General features: G+C 42.3%; 1 long non-coding RNA gene across 1 annotated transcript in view; it reads left to right on the top strand.

Moving 5' to 3' along the window:
* LOC128340996 (uncharacterized) overlaps positions 1–21883 on the top strand; it is a 164062-nt gene that overhangs the window by 14055 nt on the left and 128124 nt on the right. The window contains exon 3 of the long non-coding RNA XR_008314137.1: positions 13767–13805. This is a non-coding gene — a long non-coding RNA (uncharacterized LOC128340996). The remainder of the gene's footprint in view (positions 1–13766; positions 13806–21883) is intronic.

Genomic DNA, 21883 nt, shown 5'->3' with positions numbered 1-21883 from the left:
CACCCAGCAAGTCTCATGGCAGAATGGGGATTTGAACTTGGGTCTCTCGAGTCCTAGTCCAGCACTCTAACCACTACACCACACTGGCTCTCAAAAGAAACATAAGGTAGACATCAGCAACAGCCACTGGAGGATGTTGTGCTGGGGTTGAATAGGGCCAGTTGCTCTCCCCCTGCTAAATATAAGATAATCACCACTCTTCTGGTAGTTGTAACAACCAAGCATTCAAAATATTACTGTTGCTGTTTCTATATATCTTTTCCTTGAGGTGATTCATAGAACTCAATCCAGGAGTCCATACAAATTGCAGACTTTAGCCTATGCTAGGTAGGTCCCACCTGACCAGTGAGGTTGTATCTGTCCACTCTTCTGTGGTCATCTGAGGGGCCCTCTGGCATGTCCCACCTCTCAGAATGGCAGTTGTTGAGCATGTATTGGGGGGGAGGGGGCTTCACACTTGTAACACGTAGGCTGTGGAACTCCCTGCCCCAGGACATATATCTCACCCCCCTGGTCTGCTGTTTTTGAGGGAGTCTTAAAATGTATTTATTTAAAGTGGCTGACATACCATGTAGTGACATACCAGCCAGCCAAGAGCCCGGTAGCAGAGGCAGTGAAGGCCTTCCTCACCTCTGCTTCCAGCAAGGGAAGGCCCTGGGCTGGCTTGCAAGCTCTCTGTGTGTGTGTGTATCCCTCTTTGACAGGCAGCGTGCTGCTGTGTGGTGGCTTTAATCTGCCTTGATGGTTTCTGGAAGGATCTTGTTGACCTGCATATCATATTCTGGCATCCGCTCCTCAGCCTCCACCACAGTATTTAGAAAGCAAGTAAAAACATGGCTCTTCACCCAGGGCTTTTATATGCAAGTACACAGCAGGACATGACTTGACTAGCAAGCCAGAAGTTGCTGGTTTGAATCCCCGCTGGTATGTTTTTCCGACTATGGGAAACCACAGGGCTCTGTGGTCGCCAGAAGTTGACACCAACTTGATGGCACACTTTACCTTTACTTGACAGTTTTTACTGCTGCTGTTTTGTGTGTTACTGTTCTATATAGATTTTTAAACTTTTAAAAAGAGATTTTTTAAATATTTAACATCTGTATTTTTAATTTGTATCTTAAGTGTGCATTGTTTTAATTGTATTGTAAACCACTTTGGGATTATTTTAATGAAAAGCAGTATAGAAATGGAACAATAAATACATAAATAAATAAAATATAAATAAAATATAAATACAATATTCTGTCTCCATAATAAGTCTTTTTTTAAGCATTTGAGTGTTTTATATTGTTTTTACTGGTTTAATCTGACTGTTCTAAGTTTCCTTGGACATAGACAGAAAGGTAGGATATAAACTTTAAAAAAAAACAAAAAACCATTAAAGCCATCCCCCCACCCTGATTGTATCTTCTCCGCTTGAGGTAGTCTGGATATTTTCTATAGTGGGATTTTTGTTTTGTTTTTGTTTTGTTTGTTTTTGTAAACACAAATTTAGTTTATCACTTTCAATGCTAATGTTTTAAATGTTTTAAAAACTATTTTACTTTTTGGACTTTTGTAAGAGGCTACAAAGCAAAAAAACCCAAAATTTAAAACACTGCTGATTTCTCAGCAAATAATGAATAGTATTCTTTTCCTCCTGGAAGCTTTTCACATGGGGCTTTGAAGCTCTTTAACTCACAGCTCCTCTGGAATGGAGGGGGTGCGTTCACATTTCGGCTAGATTTACCCCCAAAGTCCCTGTGGGTTATCGGGGAGCACATAATTTGGGTTTTTCACTGCACATTGGAGTGTAACCCAATGTATATCCGGAGTTTAAAAAAATCCATGATTTGTGTTGTTTTTGGGGGACAACTTCAAGTTTGCAGCAAAGCCTCCCCGTAAACTCATGGTAAAACCTGCTGTGCATAAAAGTCCCAGAATGCCTATTAGAGGAGTCAGAATATATGAAATAAGGCAGGAAGATGTTGCTCTGCAGATGATGGCTTCAACATTTGGTAAAATTTGAGGGATAAAAGTGGTGGGAAAATCAGAAAAAGAGGACTCATCTAGAATAATGGTATAATTGGAGAATGTGACGCTGAACATAGGGAGCTGCTTTATACTGTTAGACTATTGGTCTAATAATCCTGTGAGGCATCAGTATAGCTTTTTTTTTAAAAAATGCAGTAGCTTGTGGTATCTTTTCCAATATTTTTCTATGCTGTGGCTTTCCAGTATCCTCCCCAGCCTAGCCCTGCTACCTAAGATCTCTCATCTAGGAACAGCAGGGGTTGAACCTAGGACCTTCTGCATGTAAACCATGCATTCTCCCACGAAGATTCTGATCTATCCAGGCTGCAGCTACTGCAGTGCAGGGATATTAAGTTATTTCTCTCTCTCTCTCTCTCTCTCCCTTTGAATTAGTACAGTTAGGATACATTTCTGGCCCTTAGTTGTAGGTTCCGTTGTAACTGCAGGATGGGCAATCTTGGTAAAAGACCAAAGCAATTGAGTTTCAGACCTTTCTTCATGATGCCTCAGTGGAAGCTGCCGTTTTGTACATCATTGCTTAGATCCCAGATACTCTGAAAATAATTAAACAATATGCAGAGAAAACTGTGTCACTGCTTGGAATATATTCTAGTATTTCAGAAAGACAGTTAAAATGAGAGAAAGAGCAAGAAACTCCCAGTGGGCCTTAACTAATGATATCACACTGATTCAAAGACAAACTCGCCATTAATAGCCATATTATTAAGACATCACATTTAACTTACTTATCACAAGAAGCAAAGTAAGAGCAAATGAATACAACCTAGCTCATAAACTTCAGCTCAGTATTCACAAGCCTGATTCTCTGTACATAGTGCCAGTCTGAATATATAGTGACTTATATTATATTTTAAAAACAATTTTTAAAAAATTACCTGTAGCCCCTTCAGGGGACTTCCTAAAGGCCGGGGGGGGGGGTCTGCAAAGGTTCCCCCTCCCTTTTCTGGCCTCTAGGGCCTCGCAGGGACCATTTGAGCATGTGCAGTGGTCATTTTTTTAAATTTTTTTTTTAAAGGCCACTGAAAACAAAATGGCCACCACACTTGCTCAAATGGCCTCTGCGAGCCTGGCATGGCCTAGGGCCTCACAGAGGCCATTTGAGCATGCCCAGTGGCCATTTTGATTTTGGTGGACATTTTTAAAAAAATTTTAATTTTAAGAAATGGCGCCACCCTTCAAGTGGCGCCCGGGGCACGTGCCCTGCCTGCCCCACCCTAGATACGCCCCTGGAAGTCGTGTGCTGGTTTTGTTGTGAGGGGATGCCAAGGTTCAGCCTGTTTATCATTATTTATTTTTAAAGCGACTTTTCCATAACAGGCACAAAGCAGTGTATACTAATAAAGCAGGCAGCAGTAAAACCTGTCCTAAAAACAAATGACTTTCATGCAACAATCCGCAAAACTAATATTAAAGCCACAAGCCCCTATCATTAGTCCCACAATGGCCACAGAAACATCAATATAAAACAGAAGCAATATAAATCATTAGCCTCAAACTTTCATTTTAAATGTTGGTCAAAGCAGAAATGGTTCTTTAAAATACGCAAGGGATCAGAGTTCAATGGTAGAGCACATTTGCATCGGATGGGTCCCAGGTTCAGTTTCTGGTATCTTAGTTAAGGCAGATCTCAAGGAATACTTTGAGAGCCCTGTCTGAGATTCTGGAGAGATGCTGCTACTCAGAACAGACAGTGCTGGATCAATGGTCTAACATGGTGATGGAATTGCTTATATCCCAAAGGTGCAGAATTCATAGTAGAGTTTCCATAGATTGTCCTTATGCTATGCACATTGTCTTTCGTGGCTTCTGTTATTTTCTCAAGATGAGGAATGATTGGTAGCATTGCAGCACCTGACTCTTCTTGGAATCTGGCACTGTTATAGTTTTCCTGGAAGACTTGAATACTGAATCACAGGAGAAGTAAAGGAAACACATATTCCTGGGGGGAAAGAGCTTGAGACATAGGGAGACAAATGAACCCTGAAGAGGGAAGCGAGAATGAGCAGAGAATGAAAAAAACCCATTCCATTCTGATTCCAATAATAAAGGAAACCAACTGAAAAGCAGAACCTCAAATGGCCATTGTTTACATGAGGGGAATCCATAGTAACTTCCAGGAAGAGCACTGACATTCCTTTTAGAGATGTGCATGAATTGGATTTTACGATTCTATTTGAAATTGCAAAATCCTCAAATTGATTCATTGAAACAACGGCCATTGCCAGATGTTTTGATGAATCATCTTGAATTGATTAGAGAGATTCAAGTGATTCAGCCATAGGGAACAATGGGGAATTTGAATCATCCCATTGTTCCCCATGTGTAGGTCCTAGGGACATCAAAGTGAGTTGGGTGGTAGAGCATGATGAGTGCTACCTACCACTCAACCCACAAAAGAAATGGGCAAGTGGGCGATTAATTGTTTTTTAACTTTTCCCCCAATCCCCCATAGAATCCTATGGGGGTTTGTGGGAAAGGTTAGAAAAATTAAAATGGATTTCTTGCGTGGAAAAGGTTAATTAAAAAAAAAATAAATCTCTTACTTGGCCATTTATTTTGTGGCTTGGGTGGTAAGTAGCACCCATCATGCCCTACCACTCAACCCAATTTGGTGTACTTAGGAGCTACCCATGGGGAACAATAGGGCATTTCAAGTTCCTCATTGTTCCCTATGACAGAAACAAATTGCATTCACAGAGTGCACATGACAAGTTTTGCATTTGAAATGCAATTTGAAATGTATTTTGCATCCCTGCCTTGCAAAACACTGCAGATTAGAAGCACACAGTTAAAGGAATCTGTTCCTCCTGACACAGAACAACACACATTTTTCCCCAAACACAGTTCAAAAATGGCCAAAAAAGAATCACTGACCCAGAATCCACTGCCAGTCACAATGCCTGTGCTGCAGTAACATCATTGGTGCAATTTGTTCTCTTACACACAGTTATGACCAGTGTTCCCTCTAACAAGGATTCCCAGATGTTGTTGACTACAACTCCCAGGATCCCCAGCTACAATGAGTTTTTTTGGGGATTATAGGAGTTGTGGTCAACAACATCTGGAATCCCTGTTAGAGGGAACATGGTTATGACTCCATTACAACAGCTGCCACAGCATCACCCTTGGCAGCAAGCATAACTGTAAGCACAACTAGAATAACGTCAGCCACATTTTGACAGAATACACCTTGCAATGCATACTGAAGAGGATGCCAGAGCAGTGAGTGAAGCACAAGTTAGTCTCAAGGTCAGACATGGAGCTCATCACAGCAATCACCAAATAATATTGCAGAGAGCGAGAGAGGGAGAGGGAGAGGGAGAGAGAGAGGGAGGGAGGGAGGGAGAGAGAGAGCATGCTGAGCTGTCACTGTTCATTTCTCACCACAATACCATTGCACAAACAGACCAAATAACAATTGAAGGAAGGAAGGAGGGAAGGAAGGTACCCAGGTTCTGCCTATGCCAATCTGATATCCAGCCAAACCAGATAGTTAATAATATAGCAGCAATATCACAGCATATTATACTCAGTGCTGAGGAAAGAAAACCACAAAATCAAACCTTCCTTTCCTTCTTTCCTCCCCTCCTGATGTATCCTCTTTGAGGACACAATAAGGGCTTTTTCTGCCTCCCCTCCCCAAGCCCTTTGAATACATATCGAAATTCCTTTTTTTTGTTCCCCTCCCTCCTCCCTAGGAAATGGGGACAGAGTTGCCTATGACAACACTTGATTTGTATCATAACAATATAACCAAGAAGCTAGGAGATCTCAAGTCAATTGGAAGCCAGTGCCAGAAAACCAATCAGCAAGGGGGGAAAGCCCACCAGAGTGGTGCTTGAATCCCTCAAATCAATTCGAGCTTCAATCAGGGTTGACTTGAATCAAACTCAAATCAGGCCCATTATTTTAAGGGTGATTTGATTCAAGTTTGAAGCACTTGAAATGGCCCAATTCAAGCTCAATTGATTTGAACTTGAATCGATGTGCACATCTCTAATTCCTTTTACACTTTAAATAGTTTAAAGAAATTTAAAATGCATCTCAGCCCTGCTACAAGGTAAGACTTTACACCATGATGAAACAACTGGAAGTGAAAATGATCATCGAGGTCCATGACAATAAATGTCTATGGACTAATTATGCATTGTATTAAAAAGTACTTCTTTTTTTGTCTGTCCTAATTTTCTTGACAATCAATTTCATTGGGTGAAGATTGGTTCAAGGGTTGTGAAAAGAGGCAGAAAAGTTGTCTCTGTCCTTTTCTCCATGCCATTCATAATTTTATATATCTCTATCATGTGTCTCCTTAGTCACCTTTTTTTCTAAACTAAAAAGCTCCAAATGTAGCATCCATTCCTCATAAGAAAGAAGCTCTACCCACTACACTTTTTGGTTGCTCTCTTCTGCAGTTTTTCCAATCCTATAATATTATTTTTGAGATGTGGTGACTACAACTGTACATTGCATTCTAAATGTGGCCCCATATAACTGTGTATAATGGCATTATAATAGTAGCAGTTTTATTTTCAGGCTCCTTCCTAATGACCACTAACAAGGAACTCATTGGTAATGTTGTAAAACCATATTATTTATGTTGGCTTTTGTGTCTGGAGTTAGGCCAGAGAGATGTTGATGGATATTTGAGCACTTTATCTATTTTGGTATTATTTTTATTTATATATTTAGAGAGAAATGTTTTTTAATAGTATGCCCAAGTTCTGAGGTTAGAAGTGAACTACAACCCAAAACAAACAAACCAACATATAAAAATAGACTTTGGGTGAAAATAATCTGGGTTTAAAGGGATTACTTTTGCTTTGTTTTTGTTTTGTTTTTTGGTGATATTCTTGAACAGCAAAATATCAGGGCAGCATTAGTTGCCACTAGTTTAAAGTCGCTGAAACATTTGTTTTCTCTGTTTGTTACAGATTTTGAAGGTATGCTGTAAAAGCCTCAATGGAATGAAACTGGATCGAAATAAAGATCAAGAGATCTGATGAAGAGGGGAATCAGCAGGTCTGCTTAGGACACGGCTTAGTTATTCTATTCATTGAGCCTTTTCCCATGATCCACGAGAAGGGCTTGAAGGGGCAAGGGGAGGAAGCCTTGAAAAGCTTACCTCCCCCACAGACGATCCTCTCCCTGTTGCTGGGTGGGCAGATCAGCCTCCCAGATGATTGCTGGCTTCTGCTGGCAGCAGGGAGGTTTGGGAGCCAGCAGGCCTCCAGAACTCCCATAATGCACCATTAGAGTGTGCAGTGCATTATGGGGAGTTTCCTGGAAGGCTGTTGGTATGTGGGTGCCATGCGGAGCTGTGGCACTGACATACGAACAGTTAGCATGGGCTATTGGCACGTTTGCTCCCTTGCAGGTTTGCTGCTGCACCGCCACCAGAAACCATGCAGTTCCCAGAAGTTCTTACGCACAGACAAAACCAGGATGGGCTTTTGCCTGGGCAGGAGAGCAACCTCATGAACTCATAACAAGATCCAGGCTAATATTTGCTAACATGTTCATCTATTCCATATTTGGGATGGGGTTATAGCTCAGTGGAAGAGCATCTGTTTTGCATGCAGAAGGTCCCAAGTTCAAGCTCTGGCATCTCCAGGTAGATAAAGACTTCTGCCTGAAACCTTGGAGAGCCGCTGCCAGTCAGTTAACACCAGTCAGTCAGTGTAGACACGTGCTGAGCTAGTTGGGCCACCAATGGTGTGACTCAGAATAAGGCACCTTCATACATTCTCATGTTTGAAGCCTCGTTTAATGGAAACAATGAGACAGTTTGTAAACACTGGCTGACTTCCAGACTTGTGCTTCTGATGCTGCACGGCTGCTAGGGAGAGGGGTGATTTTGTTTGATCTCCCCTTCACTCTGAACCTCTTGTACATAACAAAAAATATGTTCCCTGGGGTTGCACAGCCCTTGGGGACATATTTTCAGCAGACACATTGGGCTTCAGAGTTAATGGGAGAATTATGAAAATCACCTCCTCCCCCCAGCACCAGCACAACATTAGCAGTACAAGCACTCAGGGATGCACCTAGGTCATTTTGGTGCCCAGTTCACTCCCACTGTGAGGCACCCCACCTATGTTTTTTAAAAAATTATTACAGTCACCAAATGGCCGGGGGGCCTCCAGCAGCCACCCCAAGCCCACCCCGCCATGCGGAACCTCTGTGTTTTTTTAAATTACAGCCACCAGGGGGTGAGCGGAGCAGTTCTACTGCTCCGCTCCCTTGGTGGCAGCGGCCAGAGCAGCACTGGGCCTGTCTGTTCGGCCCAGCATCCCTTGCTAACTGTGAGGCACACCTGGGCAGTTGAGAGAGACTGTCATGGGCTTGCAGCAATCTCTCTCAACTGCGCAGGCGTGTCTTGCAGGTAGCAAGAGATGCTGGGCAAAATAGACAGGCCCATCATTACTCTGGCCTCCACCAGTGCTGCCAAGTGGCAGCGGGTGGGTGGGGGGGAGAAGGACTGCTCCACTCACCCTCTGGCAGCCACTCCTCAACCATGTGGTGGCTGTAATAAAAAATTAAACAATGGAGGTTCGGTGGGGTGGGCAGGGGGTGGCTGCTGGAACCTCCCCCCTGGCCATTTGGAGGCTCCCCAGACCTTGGAGGCCACCGACCAGGGCCCCAGGGGCTAGGGCAGAGGTTCTCAACCTTGGGTCCTCAGGTGTTATTGGACTTCAACTCCCATAATCCCCAAGCAAAGACAACTGGGGCTGGGGATTATGGGAGTTGAAGTCCAACAACATCTGGGGACCCAAGGTTGATAATCCCTGGGCTAGGGGTTAGAGTGCCTCTGCAAGCACTGTGTTAGTGTGGATGCCAGCCAATTTATTTAATGTGGTAAAAGTCACTCAAAGGTGACCACAAGCACAGAAAAGATCTTTGGCTCTCACATGAAAGCACAAAATACTGCAGTTGTAAAAGAAAATATGTTAGTAATGCATTCATAAAATAATTTTTACTTTTGAACATTGTTTATACATCGCTCTGGAACTCAGCTGCTAGTATTTAACCCCAGCAAAGCTTTTGGTTATGCAAGTTTTCTGCCGAGAGAGAGAAAGAGAGAGAGAGAGAGAGGACAGCATTTCCTTATTTTGGCAATAGATCCCAGGGGTGAAGGGAAGACAAAATCAGAGGGACAAATTGCTCTTTAAGGGCTTTAATGATAGATTTAAGGATCCATTGTGATACGGCTGTGAATGGTAAAGGAGTAACATTGTGATTTGATGAATCTTAGTAAAATCAAAACCGAAATTCTTCTGCTGTACTAAAGCTTAGCAAATATTTTTCTATAAGTGTTGCATGGCACTGTCAGGAGAAATGAATTTTCCACATATCATTGCTCCTTTGATAACAACTATTTTTGCTTAGAGTCAGTTAAAGTGTCTCATATCATTCAAAGCTAATTATTTTGAAGTATTTGTTGTAGACGGGTGGGGGAGGGGAAACATCTTCAAGTAAAAACAGACGACAGAACTGCAGCTGGAAGAATATGGCTGAGTTACACGCATCCAAATCCAGCTTCCCCATACTTGAAATATCTCATTTTAACACCAGGAATTTTGGCCCTCAAAGTAAGGGAAGTAAGCAGAACTGTAATGGAATTTCTGACATCCCAGTTATCTCCAGGCCTGCTTAGAAGATTCCTGGAGGCATCTGTCTGGCCACTGAGGCATCATGCCCCACTAGATGAAGCTCTGGTGGTCTGTTCCAGTACGGTTCATCTTAGGTTTAATTGAAGTGTATTTACTAAGTTACCACAGCCATCCCCATTTCCACCATTAACCCGTGAAGGATGACATTTATCATGGCAGGGTGCACTTATAAAAAAAAAGCCTTATCACACTGTCATATCAAACATTTTACTGGCACATGTCAAGAAACACAAAAGGCATGACACATGACAAAAGGGTGCAGTGCATATGTACAGAGGGTGTGTTGAAAGAGATGTATAAGGCGTATGCATATCTCCCATTACCTGTGGAGTCTTGGTGCACTGTTTCTGCCACATTGAGGGGAGGGAAGAAATAATTGGAGACCCCAATTGTTGAATTCCTTTTTTACATGGTCACTGCACACTTGGCTTAACTAATGGAGAAACCAAATCACAACATTGTTTCTCTGCTATTCACAGCTGTAGCACAATGGATCCCTCAACTCTATTGGCAAAACCCGAAATGAGTTCTTCTGATGGACAATTTATAGCCAGATAAGCGACTACTAATTTAAAACAGAAGGTAAATGGGTAGAACGTAGAGGGTTCACACACTTCATATTATCAGATCTTTTCTCTCTCTCTCTCTAGATAAATCTTAATAGGGTAACCATAATTGGATTTAGAATAAATTAAGGAAGACATGTTCCATGACAGGCAGCTTTCATGAAACTGGGAATTGTGGGGAAATAGGGGTGCTGGTCACAGCACACATGCATAAAGGGCATGGCTGCCCTTAGGCTCATTAGCATTCTGGAATGTAAAGGACATCCACAACTGATATCTTGCTTTGTATTGCTGAATGGCTCAGTGATTTCAATGGATTAATTTTAGTGTGTTCTTATTATGTAAAATAAGCAGTTTGATTTTAATCTGACGTGCATATTGCCAGAATAATTAGCAGATGGGCTAAATGTCACAAAGGACAAGAGACTCATCTGTCTTCATACAGGGCCAATGAAAGTTGCAACTTTGTTAATAATCCTACGGAGTACAATGAAAAACCTAACAATTTAGCACATTACTTTTGAATCCCCACATAGACAATTTTGTTTCTTTGTATGTTAGTGCTGAGCTAATTCAATTTGTCTTGTGTTGGGCTTTCTCATTAGTAACACAAAAATTACTTCAGTTCTTCTTCAGTACAGTTAAAGGTCAAATAAAAACTATCTGCAGCCTTCCATGCAGCATTCCGAATGGTATAGTTAAGCTGCTACAGACTAGAGGTTTTGAGAAGCAAGGCATTATTGTAAAGCTTTCATCACCCATGGTACACATTCAACTTTATGTCCCATCATTGCCCTAGTTCATACTGTTGTGAATTCAGGGTAATTAGCCAGCCAGTGTGCAAGATAGGGCTGAGAGAGATTCCTGCCTGCAACCTTGGAAAAGCCACTGCCAGTCTGTGAAGATGATACTGAGCTAGATAGACCAATGGCCTGACTCAGTATATGGCAGTTTCCTATGTTCCTATGTTCCCTTCAGCGCCAACCTTGTGGCTGCCTGAGGTGGTGCCCTGTCCCTTGACCCCCAGCCAGGGAGGGGGCACTAGCAAGGGTTAGCTGGACCATTTGCACAGCCCACTGATCCAGTGGCAGAGCCGGCACCCACCTCAGCTGAGAGGGAATAGGTAAATACCAGCCCTCCAGGGTCCCACTTGACAGACCTGAGAGCCCACTCACCATGAGCTAGAATGGCCAGTGAGGGTCCTAGAACCCAGATCAACATGGGTAAAGAATAGAACAAGGTCTCCACTAGGACCCCCTTTACCACTGTGGTGGCAATTCTCCCCCAATACTCACCCTGCCTCACCAGTGGACCCAACCCTCCCCTCATGCTAAGGCACAGACCCTGCACAGGGAGCCAGGGTTGTCAATGCATATGTCGGTGCTGGGCCCTGCCACTCCACTCCACTCCACTGGTGGATCCAGGGCAATGCCCCTTCCCTTCTTAGCCTGCTCTCCCCACACATGAGCAGCCTCTAAGCCCTCGGTGGCTGGATCGGCCACCCACACAACTGCCAGCTCCATCACAGAGCCAGTGGGGGCGGCAGGGATCAGGGGCTGCCTGCCCCCCCAGGAGTTCCAGGATGCCTCACGTAAGAGTGTGGGGCATTCTGGAGAGACCCCCAAGGCCAGGCGGCTGGCTGCAGTCGGAGGTCTACTCATGTGTCAGCGCACACCACGGTGGCACACTCACAAAAAACTGAGGTTAACAGAGCTCTCACTCCATTAACCTTGCTTAAAGGGAGGGGGAATTAGGTGGACTAGTTGCCTTGGAACTACTGGGCTTGCCCATGATCAGTAGCAAAAGGGCTTGGCTCCCTTGGCTTGTTTTCTACTGATCTTGGGAATAGCTTCAATGGCTTTTATTGTCTTGTAATGACAATCACAAGACAATGTTGAGAGAGAGCAAATGATCTGCTATGGGTAGACTAAAGGAAGGCTTTCAGAGAGCCTGGAATGCAGCATCCAAGGCAAAGGACTGTAGCATGCCAGGATGCAGAGTTTGGCCTCTCTGACATAATCTGCTGATGCTTACTAAGAATGAACTTCCATGTCCATCCAATGTTTACCCTATATATTTGTGAAAAGATACCAAAGATGCCATCAATCTGCTGGGATTGTCCTTGCACACAAAACCAGAATCCAAGGTGTACTAGGAGCCCCTGAAACTTCTTACTGCTCCTGGAAGTAGGGCAACTGGAAGCACTGGAATAACATTCAGCCAGGGCAGGTCTGTCACCACATGGCAGAAGGGCAGGATGAACTCATCCCTTCCGCTACACAAAAAGTCTGAATGCAGCTTTCTGTTTGAGTGTCTGGTGATTAAGAGGCCCAGTTTGTGGGATATTTCCCATTTTATGAAGGAGGAAAATCATGTGAACAAGGCTCAAAAGCATGCCAATTTGAACTCGAACCAGTTCAGCTCGAAGGCTCAACCTTGGACCAAATTGGGTCCAGTTCAATCCAAGGATGAGCTGAACTACTCAGGCAGGTTCAGGCCCAGTTTGAGGATGGGGGCTTCTCTAAGTGTAGCAGGTAGTAAATCAAAGTACTCACAGTTGGTTTCACTAGCTCTTGTGGGGGCCACGGTGGGGAGAAAGCTGTGGCAGCTCCCCCTACCCACACCAGCCTCCTCCTGAGTCTCCCGGGCTGGCTTGGGGCTCTGTATGTGCATGGAGGCAATTTTTTTTAACCTCAGTGCATGCACACAGCCCATTTGCATGACCACGCAAATTGTGTAGCCATGCAAATGGCCAGTACACATGTGCCGAGGTAAAAAAGGGCCTCCACATGCACAGAGGCCCAAGATGGGACAATGAAGGCATGGAACACGCCCCAAATGGGCAAAAGGTGGCCCAGGAGACTTGGGGGGCGGCATGGGTAGGGGAGCCTCCACAGACTACCCTGCGGCCACCACAGCCACCTCCAGTGCCAACTGTGAGTACTTCGATTTACTACTAGCTATACTTAGGGCAGTTCCCTGCCCTCGAACCAGGCCCGAACTGGGCTGAGCGATTTGGCTTGACCTCAAATCAAACTGGATCCAGAATTAGAGCCGAAACGGGGTCCTCGTCAGGAGGGAGCAAAACCAAACTGGAAAAACCAGTTTTGTGCACATCCCAATGATCAAGGCCTTGGAGAGCCTTGTCCACACTGAAGGCTATTGTCCTCTTCTTACACCATACATTCAATCAATGTGTGGAGAAGCAACAACACCCCTGTGGTCCTGCCCCAACTAGCATGGCCATGCCATGGCCTAATAAGAACAAACCCTATGCAGATGCAACTATACATGGCTATTCACATCAGGGCCAGCCTTTGGGGTGGGTGAACCATGTGTTCACCTAGGGAACCTACCAAGTGCCAAGCTGAGCTTACTGGCTTGTTTGTTGAGTGTACTGTCTGATGTGAACCAATTTCTGGGCTATGGGGAAACATCCCAAAGCTGCCCGTCATGGAAATGCCCACCCTCACAATTATGATGTTTGCCTCTTCAGATGACAGCTACTGAAATCATGGGCAGCACAGGGGAGAAGGTAAGTGACACACCAATTTGGGACTTCTGGACCTGCTTTACTTTACCTATAAAGCTTGTAGAGCTTTACTTCTTTCTATCTATCTATCTATCTATCTATCTATCTATCTATCTATCTATCTATCTATCATATTTCTATATTGCCTGATATGTACATCTCTAGGCAGTAGAGTGTCTTTTTAAAAAAATGACTGAAGAGGGCTATTGATTCTCCCGTCAACAATCAAGCAAACAAACAAACAAACAAACAAAAAGGGGTTTACGTAACTTCTGGAAAAAGTCAAGCTCCAGGCTTATTCACATGGCTGTCTCAACCACAGTGCCTATAACTGTACGTCATCACAGACAGACTGACAACCCTCACTGAATGATCTGAGAAACCTCTGGCAGGCCCTAAACATTCTTTATTAAAAAGCTGTCTTTGATATGGAATTTTGAAATGCAGACTTTCATATGTTGTGTGTGCTTGAATATGTGTGGCAAAATACGATTTGTTACTCTGATAATGTCTTACATTTCTTGTCTGCTTCCTCAGAGTTGGTCTATAGTGGATTTAAATTTAGATTGTTTATGTGTTTCCATTTTTAATTCATATCATTATATCCATTCCTGCTCTTTTCTGTTCATTAGGGGCTTTATAACACAAGCCTAAGGAAATTCTGTTAAATGAATTGCATGCCCTTTGCAAGAGCTCTTTGAATGACATGTTTAATTATTGACAATTAACAAGATGCTAATTATACCTTGGAATTATAGCCCTACTGAGCAAAATAAAAATCTTTTATGGAAGAAAAAAAATGTTAAAGGCACAAACGCTATATTAAACCAAATGACAAAAGGTTTGGCAACTGGCAACAGTATAAATCAGCCAAACGGCTGAAAACATCATACAGCTTGCCAGTATGGATGGATGCCAGATAGTGTTTCATTGTATCTACAATAGTGTGGATGAGTGTCTCTGTGTGTATGCTTAAAAAGCATGATTTAACAGCACTATGTCTGCTTAATCAATAAAAAGAAATCAGAAAGTCATCTAAAGCTACTAAACTTTACAGAATATCTAATCAAATGGGCACATCAGCATTATAAGTGCTGTGTAAAAAACCCAATATATATGAATTGATTGTGATATCATCTACTTCATCAGTTTTACATTTATATAGCAAAGGCAAATAACACACAACATTATATGCTAACGCAAGGGCAGACTTTTAAATACACATACCATCTCATGGTTCATGCAGTAAGAACTTTTACCAGAGCTGGTAGAGGAAAGGAAAGCCACATGTTTGCTTGCAGGACAAAACCATACATTAAATTACCACCCTGTCATGACTCCTACCAGACTCCTACCGCCAGAGGAGGAGGGGGAGTTCACTTGGGTGAATCCTTGACTGCAAGGGATTCAAAGTAGGCTGCCACCATCCACCATCCACTTTATTTTAATGTGGGACAAACCTCTTTCCACATACGATTCATGGGGAAGGTTAAAGTGGCAAATCTCCCCCTAGAAAGACTAGTCATAGGAACAGCCCTGCTGGATCAGCCCTATGGCCCATCTAGCCAAGTATCCTGTTTCACACAGTGGCCCACCAGATGCCACTGGGAGCCTACAGGCAGAAGTTGAGGGTGCGTCCTCTCTCCTGCTCTCACTCCCCTGCAACTGGTACCAGAGGCATCCTGCCTTTGAGATTGGAGGTGGCCTATAGCCCTCTGACCAGTAGCCGTTGATAGAACTCTCCTCCGTGAAGTTATCCAAACCCCTCTTAAAGCCATCCAGGTTGTTGGCTGTCACCATATCGTGTGGCAGAGAATTCCATAAGTTGACTATTTCACATTGTGTGAAAAAGTACTTCCATTCATTGATATTTAATTTTGTGGCAATCAGTTTCATGGGATGACCCCTGGTTCTAGTGTTATGTGAGAGGGAGAAGAATTTCTGTCTATCCACTTTCTCCGAACCATGAATGATTTTATAGACCTCTATCATGTCTCCCTGCAGTCATCTTTTTTCTAAACTAAAAAGCCCCAGATGTTGTAGTCATTATTATTATTATCATCTTGTTTACACAGTCAGACATGTGTTATTGCCTGGTTTGTTTTATCCAGACATCGAGTCTTTCCCAAGGACCTGGGATGGCTGAATTTTATCATCAATACTGTTGGTTATTATAGATATTGTCGCAAAATATAGGCTGCTCCCAGTAAAGCTGCTTTTTGTAATTGGCTGATGGTGATTTCTGTGGCCCCTATGGTGTTGAGGTGTTCTCCAAGGTCTTTTGGAACTGCACCCAGGGCGCCAATTACCACTGGGATTATTTTGGTCTTTTTCTGCCATAGCCTTTCAATTTCAATTTGTAGATCTTTGTATTTGGTGATTTTTTTCTATTTCTTTTTCTTCTATTCTGCTACCCCCTGGTATTGCTATATCGATTATTTTGACTTGTTTTTCTTTCTTCTCAACTACAGTTATATCTGGTGTATTGTGTGGCAGATGTTTGTCTGTTTGTAGTCGGAAGTCCCATAATATTTTTACATCTTCATTTTCTTCAACTTTTTCAATTTTATGGTCCCACCAATTCTTGGCTACATGTAGCTTGTATTTTTTGCAGATGATGATGATTATTATTAATTCGATTATTAATATTATTATTAATAATTCAATTATTTCTTGTTTACACAGTGAGACAGGTGTTATTGACTGGTTTGTTTTATCCAGACATCTAGTCCTTCCCAAGGACCTGGGATGCCAGAATTTTATTGTCAATGGTTATAGATATCGTTGCAGAATATAGGCTGTTCCCAGTAAAGCTGCTTTTTGTAATTGGCTGATGGTGATTTCTGTGGCCCCTATGAGGTTGAGGTGCTCATCAAGGTCTTTTGGAACTGCACCCAGGGCGCCAATTACCACTGGGATTATTTTGGTCTTCTTCTGCAACAGCCTTTCAATTTCAATTTGTAGATCTTTGTATTTGGTGATGTTTTCTATTTCTTTTTCTTCTATTCTGCTATCCCCGGGTATTGCTATGTCGATTATTTTGACTTGTTTTTCTTTCTTCTCGACTACAGTTATATCTGGTGTATTGTGTGGTAGATGTTTGTCTGTTTGTAGTCAGAAGTCACATAATATTTTTACATCTTCATTTTCTTCAACTTTTTCAATTTTATGGTCCCACCAATTCTTGGCTACAGGTAGCTTGTATTTTTTGCAGATGTTCCAGTGTATCATCCCTGCTACCTTGTCATGCCTTTGTTTGTAGTCAGTCTGTGCGATCTTCTTACAACAGCTGATCAGGTGGTCCACTGTTTCATCTGCTTCTTTACAAAAGCGGAACTTGCTGTTTGTTGTGGATTTCTTGACTTTTGCTCTTATTGCATTTGTTCTTAGTGCCTGTTCTTGTGCAGCCAGTATTAAACCCTCTGTTTCTTTCTTCAAGTTGCCATTCTTAAGCCATTACCAGGTCTTGGTGATGTCTGATTTTCCACTTATATTGTGCAAATTTTGACCATGCAGGGGCTTATTTCTCCATTTTTCTGCTCGGTTCTTGACTTGTTTGTTCTTGTAGGCCTGTTTTGTTTTATTGGTGTTGAATAGTTTCGCGTTCTTGACCATTTGAAGTGCATCTTCTTCACTGTCCCTTATATATTCTTCAAGGCCTCTTTTCTCCTCCTCTGCTGTTTGATGGACTTGCATCATTCCTCTTCCACCTGAGTTGCGAGGAAGGTAGAGCCTATCTACATCACTGCGGGGGTGCAGAGCATGATTGATGGTCATGATTTTCCTGGTCTTATGATCTAGTGTCTCTAGCTCTGCCTGGGTCCAGTCTATTATTCCTGCAGTGTATCTAATAACTGGTATAGCCCAGGTGTTCATGGTTTGTATGATGTTCCCACCATTGAGTTTGGACTTGAGGATTTTTCTGACTCTCCTGATGTATTCACTTCCCATTTTTCTTTTAACTTTAGTGTGTGCGATGTTATCAGCCTGGAGAATGCCCAAGTATTTGTAAGGTTCTTTCTCTTCCAGATTCTTGATGTTGCTTCCATTGGGCAGTTCGATTCCTTCTGTTTTTCTTATTTTCCCTCTGTTCATTATTAATGCAGCACACTTTTCTAGTCCAAACTCCATTGCTATATCACTACTGAATATACGGACAGTGTTTAGCAGTGATTCGATTTCTGACGGGGACTTTCCATACAACTTCAGATCGTCCATGTACAGCAGATGGTTGATTTGACTTGATGTTTTAGATGTTTGGTATCCGAGGCTTGTTTTGTTTAGTATTTGTGAAAGTGGGGTCATGGCGATTACAAACAATAGAGGGGATAGTGAGTCCCCTTGGAAAATGCCTCTTCTAATGCTAACCTGTCCAAGTGCCTCACCATTGATTGTTAACTGTGCACTCCACATGCTCATTGCTTTTTTTATAAATATCTGAATGTTTTTGCTGACACCAGTTGTTTCTAAACATTTTAGTATCCATGTGTGAGGCAATGAATCGAAGGCTTTCTTGTAGTCAATCCATGCAACACTTAGATTTGTTTTTCTTCTCTTGCAGTTTTCTAAAATCATTTTGTCAATCAGCAGCTGGTCTTTTGTGCCTCTGGTGTTCGGGCAATTTCCTTTCTGTTCAACTGGAAGCTGTTTGTTAGTTAATAAGTGTTGCATCACTTCATCTGCTATTATTCCAATTAATAATTTGAACATGGTTGGCAGACAGGTTATCGTTCTATAATTACTTGGAACTGCACCTTTTGCTGGGTCTTTCATGATGAGATGAGTTTTCCCAGTTGTTAGCCATTGTTCAATATCACCGCCTTTCATAATGTGATTGAACTGTTTTGATAGTTGTTTATAAAGGCTTGTTAGGTGTTTAAGCCAAAAGCCATGCAGTTCATCGTCGCCTGGCACAGTCCAATTTTTAATTTTCTTTGCTCTTTCACTTATTACTTCTGGTGTTATTATTAGATTTTGCATTTGTTGGTTACATTTTTTGACCTCTTTCATCCAGCCTGCTTTTTTATTATAATCTATTGGATTGTCCCATAATTTCCACCAGAATTGCACTGTTTCTTCTTTATTTGGTGTGTCTACGTTTCTTGATGTTTCTCCTTCTATGCTTTGGTAGAAACGTCTCTGATTCGACTGGAATTGGAGATTCTGCCTGTGTTGTGTAATTCTGGCTTCATATCTGCTAATCTTCTTTGACACTGCTGTTATTTGCTGCTTTATTATTTCCAGGACTTCTCTAATTTTCCTTGAATCTAGGTGGTATTTTTGGATCAGATACTGTTTGGTGTTTTCATTCTTCAGCTTCTTGTCTTTCATATCTTTCAATTTACTAGCATCTGAGCTGAGCCTGGCGATTTTTATTTTCTAATCTAATCTTCCGTTTAGGTGATGTACTGCTTTCTTTTTTGACAGGTCCACTGATCTTATATCTGAGCTCTTGTGTTGTTATTGTTGCTGCACTGTACATTAGTTGGTTTGTTTCTTGCAAATTTTTGGTTGTTATTTCTGCAAGTGCAGCATTGACATCTTTTAATGCCTGAGCAAGTTGTTTTTTGGCAACTGTTTTTAGAGCGGGAAGTCGAACCCTGGTGGTTGTTTGGTTCGTGTACTCTGTTATTTTTTGCTTTAGTTCTTGTTGCTTTTCTGTTAAACGGCATTTGGGTTTTTGAGGTGAAGGCAAACGGGAGGTTACCTGGTTTTGATTTTGAAACAGTTCAGCAACGGTGTTATCCTCTATTTCCAAAACCTCCTCCATCTGCGCCTGAGCAACTGCTTCTGTTGGTGGTAATTCTTCTTCCATATCTTGAGCCTGTGTTGCTCTTTGCAGTTCTTCCAGCTCAACTCCTGTGAATACTTTATTTCTTATGATGAATCTTCTCTGGTCTGCTAGCCTTTGTTCTGTTATTTCTGTATCTGGATGCTTCTCTTTCCAAATTTGGTACATTCTTTTAAATAACCTCTTCTAGTTGGACTAGACTTGTAATAGCAGATCATTATTTCCTTGTTGGCATTTTTTGTATATTTTTTTTTGTTAAGTGACGTTTTTTCCAGTAACTTTGCTGTCTTCAGCCCTGGTTGCTCAACTGAAGATCCTGAGTCCTGTAACCTACTTGCCACCAGATGTCCAGGGACTATAGCACCTGGCGCGGTCCTTGTTGACCCAGGTGACGACCGATCCGGTATAGATTTATTAAAGTTACATCTCACCATATTGTTGATGGGAGAGGCACTCTTTGTCTGGCTCCTCTGGTGAGACCTGTCCAGTATGGTTGGACCTCTGGCATAGCTCTCACCTTGATCAGAGCACACAAGCCCCACAACCACGCCAAGGTATTGCCTCACTGGGGGATTCAATAATAATAATAATAATAATAATAATTGTTGTTGTTATTATTATTATTATTAATTCGATTTCTTTATTGCCCTTCCAAAAATGGCTCAGGGCAGTTTTCACAGAGAAATAATATATAAATAAAATGGATCCTTGTCCCCAAAGGTCTCACAATCTAAAAGAAACATAAGATAGACACCAGCAACTGTCACTGGTGGTTCTGTGCTGTGTTTGGATAGGGCAAGTCTAGGATAGGGCCTTCATAAGGAAGGTGCTCTAGGCCCCTGATCATCTTGGTTGCCCTCTTCTGCACCTTTTCCAGTTCTACAATGTCCTTCTTTAGATGTAGTAACCAGAACTGGATGCAGTACTCCAAGAGTGGCTGCACCATAGTTTTGTATAGGGGCAGATTATATTATTAGTATTATATTAGCAGATCATAATATTAGCATTATAATATCAGGGACCTAATGATCTCTAGCATGGAATTGGTATTTTTTACAGTTGCCACACATTGAGTCATTTTCAATAAGCTGTCCACCATGACCCCAAGATCCCTCTCTCTGTCAGTCTCTGATAACTCAGATCCCATCAGCATATACTGGAAGTTGGGGTTTTTTGTCCCAGTGTGCTTCACTTTACTCTTGCCAAAATTGAACCACATTTGCCATTTTGTCACCCAATCAGTTTGGAGAGATCCTTTTGGAGCTCCTCACAATCTGTTTTGGATTTCACTACCTTAAAGAGTTTGGTATCATCTGCAAATTTGGCCACCTCCATGCTTACCCCAACCAGTCCATGTACAGATCCCTGGGGGACCCCACTTCTTATTTCCCTCCATTTTGAAATCTCTCCATTTATACCTACCTTCTATTTCCTGTTCTTCAACCAGTTAGAAAGCCGCACATGTATTTGTCCCCTTATCCCATGACTGCTAAGTTTCCTCAAGAGTTTTTGATAAGGAACTTTGTTGAATGCTTTTTGGAAGTCCAGGTATACTATGTCAACTGGATCACCTTGATCCACACACTTGTTGACACTCTTAAAGAACTCTAAAAGTTTTTGAGGCAAGATCTACCTTTGCAGAAGCCATGCTGGTTCTCCTCCAGCAGGTCCTGTTCTTCTATGTGCTTTACAATTTTATCCTTGAGAATGCTTTCCATCAGTTTGACTGGAACAGACATTAAGCTAAATGGCCTGTAATTTCCCGGATCACCCCTGGATCCCTTTTTGAAAATCGGTGTTACATTGGCTACTTTCCAGTTCTCTGGAACAGAGCCTGATTGTATGGATAAGTTATATATTTTAGCAAGGAGGTTGGCAATTTAACATTTGAGTTCTTTAAGGACTCTTGGATGGATGCTGTCTGGCCCTGGTGATTTGCTAGTCTTCAATTTTTCCAGACAGTTTAGAACATCATCTCTTGTCACTTCTATCTTACTCAGTTCTTTAGCCTCCATCCCCGAAAAGCCTGGTTCAGTAACAGGTATATACTCAGTATCCTCTGCCATGAAGACAGATGCAAATAACTCATTTAGCTTATCTGCAACCTCCATATCCTGCTTAATAATCCCTTTCACTCCCCCATTGTCTAACTGTCCAACCGCCTCCCTGGCATGTTTCCTGCTTCTGATATATTTAAAGAAGTTTTTGTTATTCCCCTTGATGCTTTTAGCTAAATGTTTCTCAAACTTCCTTTTTGCTTCCCTTATTGTCACCTTGCATTTCTTTTGCC

This window comes from Hemicordylus capensis, chromosome 1 (assembly GCF_027244095.1).
Source record: "Hemicordylus capensis ecotype Gifberg chromosome 1, rHemCap1.1.pri, whole genome shotgun sequence".
In the NCBI taxonomy this organism is placed as follows: domain Eukaryota; kingdom Metazoa; phylum Chordata; class Lepidosauria; order Squamata; family Cordylidae; genus Hemicordylus; species Hemicordylus capensis.
Note: the sequence above shows the minus strand (reverse complement) of the source record. Positions and strands in the feature narration are given on the sequence as shown.